This window comes from Tamandua tetradactyla, chromosome 6 (genome assembly GCF_023851605.1).
Source record: "Tamandua tetradactyla isolate mTamTet1 chromosome 6, mTamTet1.pri, whole genome shotgun sequence".
Taxonomy (NCBI): Eukaryota; Metazoa; Chordata; class Mammalia; order Pilosa; family Myrmecophagidae; genus Tamandua; species Tamandua tetradactyla.
Window position 1 is genome coordinate 154,432,904 of NC_135332.1, and position 4,659 is coordinate 154,437,562.

Sequence of the window (4,659 nt, forward strand, 5' to 3'; positions counted from 1 at the left end):
CTGAGCATCCACTGTGAATCAGGTCTTGTTAGGTCCTGGGACATAATGACTAACTGGCTTGTACCTTGCTATCAGGGAACTTTGTGTCCTGGTTCTGGAGAAAGAATAATAGGTAATTATGACAGGTGTGCTATGGTAGGAGAAACATAATTAGGAAAAACTCTGTGATGAGACTTAGAAACCCATAGAGGGCCAGCCCAGTGTCCAGGGCAGGCAGAGAGGGGAGGCATCTATTCTGACTTGGGGAATTAGATTTGGCTTCCTGGAAGAAATGAGTTTGTATTGCGTTCTGGAGGATGAGCAGGGGTTACATGCTTTATCTGAGCACTTAACCTGCACTTCCTTACTGTGTTGGTCTGGCCATTATTCTGTCTCTCTGGGTGGGAACTAACAGTTTTGTCCTCCTTCAGAAGGAACACATAAGCATCATGAGAAAACAGTCCACCCCCAAGGAGAAAAGACAGGCAGAAACCCTGAATGCAAAACTCCTCTACCAGGAGGTGTGCTTGGCAGCTCAACGTCTTGATTTCTTTCTCCGAAAAGAAAATGCCCACAAAGAGGTTTTCAAACCGCATATCCTGGCCCTCAGGTATCTGGTTCAGCAAGCCTGTATTAAACTCATGTTCCTGCACCCAGTGGATTATGGGAGGAAGGCAGAGGAACTGTTATGGAGGAAAATATACTCTGATGTTGTTATGCTACTAATGAAAACCAACAGAAAAGACGTGGACAGCTTCAAACATTGGGAAAGCCCTTTGCGAGCTCATCTGATAGGTGGCCTCAAATTCTATGAACATCTCTTCCTGTTCCTTCAGCATCACTATGAGCTGAGGCTACAGAGCTATATAGATTGGCCCCACCGTGCAGTCCACATGATTGGCTGTAAGAAAGTAGGACCCTCATCATCAGAAGAGACAGCTTGGGCTCGAATGGCCTGCCATCGTTGTCTACTGTACCTGGGAGACTTGTTTCGCTATCAGAATGAATTCCTAGCCCTGGCCACCAAGGACTTGGCTGAGAAATGTTACTACAGGGCTCTGTCAGTGGCCCCTCACATGGGCATGCCCTTCAACCAGCTGGGAGCTCTCATGGGGACCAAGTACTATGATGTTGAAGCCACATACTTCTACCAGCGCTGCCTCCATGCAGAAGTGCCTTTTAAAGGGGCATCTTGGAATCTCAAAAGGCTATATAATCATGCAGGAAAAAGGTATAGCCGCCTGAGAAGTTACTGGGGAAAGAAACTATCTCTATCTCGTAGCCAGAGGCAATGTTGGGACAACAAAAGGCTATTGGTTAGCTTCCTCTACCTTCAGAGCCTCCTGCAGTCTCAAAGAAAGTTCAGAGTGACCAGGCTGATAGCCTTGTGCCAGTTGGTTCTAGAAGACTTTCGTCTCTGTCTTTCTTATCGGCCATGCCCATCTGACCAGAGCCAGACCACTGCAGAGGGAAAGCCCCCAAGGGGCTACTTGTTTCTCCCAGACCTCCTAATCTTCCACATGGTCATCCTTTGCCTCATGAATGTACACAGACTGAGGAAAATGGGCTCTGTGCAGCACAAGCCAGCAGTCATCTTCACCTTGACCCTTTTCTCCCATCTAATTCAACATGTGAATACCCGAATCCAGGTTGAGCTTCAGAAAGGGAGGCTGCCTCCAGAGGTGGTGATCCCCAGTTATAGAAGCCAGGAGAAAGAGACTGAGGAGGGACCACAAGGCTTCCCAGCCGCCTGCCCTGAGCTCTGCCTGAGTGAATCCCTAAACAGCCATAGGTTGTCTTATGTTTCTGGTGAGAGCTCCAACTCAGAAGCTGGTTTTCATTCCTGCTATGACTCAGATGTGACAGATGAAGAGGAAAACACATTCTTAAGTTCACAGGTCCATTCAGCAATAAGCAGTGAAATATCTTATTTAGATACAACTAATGAAGAAAAGCATGGCTCTCTGAATCCAGAAACAATGTGGAAAAGTGGGGCAAGACCCAAATACAAAGTTGCCCAGTCCAGGGACAACTTACAGGCATGTAAACCTCCCAATAATCTCCTAGATGTCCTGAAAACAACTCTTTCCATCAATCTGCCAACCCTATCGAGCCAAATACTCCAAAGGAAACATGGGTTATACTTGGCTCCTGACTTCAGTCATAATATTCGGGAGCCTCAGTTCGAGCTAAGCCCTGCTTCCAGCAACACCTCTGACACTGAAGATGATACGAGTAGTTTCCCTGGGACTGAGCTTTGCATTGGCCCCAACATGGGGCAGAACGTCTCCATTGGCCAGTCTTGTAACAACCTCCGGACCATTCAGAAGAAACTAAAGATCATCTCTGCAGAGGGGCTACTGCCCACGATCAAAGTGATACTGGGCTGGCTCCGCACCAACCACAGTCTCCTCACCTCCCAGTGGCGGTGTCTGCTTAGCCTGTCAGAACACCTGTCTGTGCTGCTGAACTTGCTGCCCTCAGTGGGAGACCTGCAGGACCCAGGCCTTGGCCTGTCCCAACAGCTCCATGACCTGCTTCAGAGCTGTAAAGGCCCAAACATCCCCAGGTTCCTGCAGCTCCCTGAGGACATTGCACTGTGCCAGCACACTCTGCTTCAGAGTCCCCAGGAGAGAGTGGGTTTAGAGCAGGACATACCTCCACTCAATTCCCAGGATGAGGCTGCTTTGTGCATCTGTTTCTTCAGAAGCTTTGGCCACTTCGTAACTAAACTCCCTGGACAATTTCTGAAATTTGACTCTAGGTTGGGTATTTTTGTGAGTGCTTCGCTTGAAAGACCAGAGAACTCATGTGAGAAGTTTCTAAAGAGAACTTCAAAGATCAGATTTTCCGAAGACATTGTTCAGTTCTGGCTTCAGTGTGAAGTGGCACAGCTGGAGAAGACACTCAGAGGCCTCCAGACTTGGTCAGTGTTGAACTCTTACCTGTTGCCTGACCCCCGGGCCCTCTGTGAGCATCTTAATGTCATCCAACAAGTTGCTTACAGTGGGAGGTTTTTCCTCATCATACCCAAGATTGTGGTTGACATATTACATGTCCTAAAAAGGGAAGACCAGAGGGCATTAATAGCCATTACCTTCCTAGAGGGTGAACTGAAGAGAGGCAACCAGTATATCCTAAGCCAGTCCTTTGTGTCTAAGGGGATCGCAAGACCCAGGATGACCAGACCAGACTCTGATGCCTGGGACCTCTACAACATTCTTGATTTTTGCAAAGATCTGCTGGACTCATCCAGGCCAGGAACACCTGATCCCAGCAGCATGTTTACCATCATCACAGGAATCTGTTTGGACAACCCTAGGAATTTCTCGTACCCCCTGCAACTGGCTCTGGGAACAGCAACTGAAGCTGGTGTGGAAATCAAGAATATTCAGCATTTCTGCAGGGAGTGGAGGGTTGCCAGCTGACTGATCACTTCTCACTTCTCCCTCCTTCAGCACTTATGGATTGGACCCAATTTGTTCATTTCTCTTGTAAACACCTAATATTAAAAGTAGATGATATGTAAATGCATATCTGTATTTACTCACTGTTAAAGTTTTAATGTACCAGCTTTAGAGGCCTTCATGTTTCCTATTTTATCATCTTGGCTTGTTATCACGTTCTGTATCTGAGATATATCAAGATTAAATTAACTCAGTGCTTAGCATTCTTATGGTGAAGCAGCAAGTTAAGGAAGCACTTCTAAGTCCAAATCCAGCTCAGTTGGACTCTAATTTACTTAGTTCCATTTTTGTGACATAATATTTTTAGTTTTAATGCTGTTTTATTGTGAAGGGACCATGCCTATTATCTAAGGTAGGCCTTTACCATCTGTGAAAACCCAATAAATGGAAAACAAAAACTCATCGTTATGGTGAATGATTTTTTTTCTTTGTAATTTCTGGTCATTTTTTTAACTTATTTTTGCTCAGCTCAAGTTTTTGTTTTTGGCAAGGATTGTGTTTCGGCAATCCAGTTGCTTTTGGTATTACTCTCTTTATCCCCTCTCAATAAGCATGAGGGCAGTAGTACCAAGGAATGGCAGACTTGGTTCTTCTTTTTATTAGAAATTTGTAGGTTTACAGAAAAATCATGTAGAAAATACAAAGTTCCCATATTTTCCCCAGAAAAACATACAGTTTTCACTACTAACATTTAACATTAGTGTGGTACATTTGTTATAACTGATGAAACAATATTATTATAATTATACTATCAACTATAGTCCATCGTTTACATTATTTCACTGTGTTATACAATCCTGTTTTTTTTTAAATTTTTATATTCTAGCAACATACATGCAAAGTCAAATTTTCCCTTTTGACCATTATCAAATATCTAGTTCAGTGATGTTGACTGCATTCAAAATGTTGCACTACAGTCATCACTATCCATTGCTAAAACTTTTCCATAAGCCCAAACAGAAACTCTGTATCTAATTAAGTTTTAACTTCCCATTGCAATCCTTACCCCATCCCTGGTAACTTATACTCTAGTTTCTGACTTTATGAATTTGCTTGTTCTAATTACTTAATATCAGTGAGATCACACAATATTTGTCCTTTTGTGTCTGGCTTGTTTCACTCAATGTGGTATCTTCAGCATTCATTCATATTGTCGCATGTATCAGAACATCCTTCCTTTTTACAGTTGAATAGTATTCCATTGTATGAATAT

General features: G+C 44.0%; 1 pseudogene; it reads left to right on the forward strand.

The window, feature by feature from the left end:
- Positions 1-428: 428 nt before the first annotated feature.
- LOC143686864 (nonsense-mediated mRNA decay factor SMG5 pseudogene) lies at positions 429-3,407 on the forward strand (annotated as a pseudogene).
- The last annotated feature ends 1,252 nt before the right edge of the window (positions 3,408-4,659 follow it).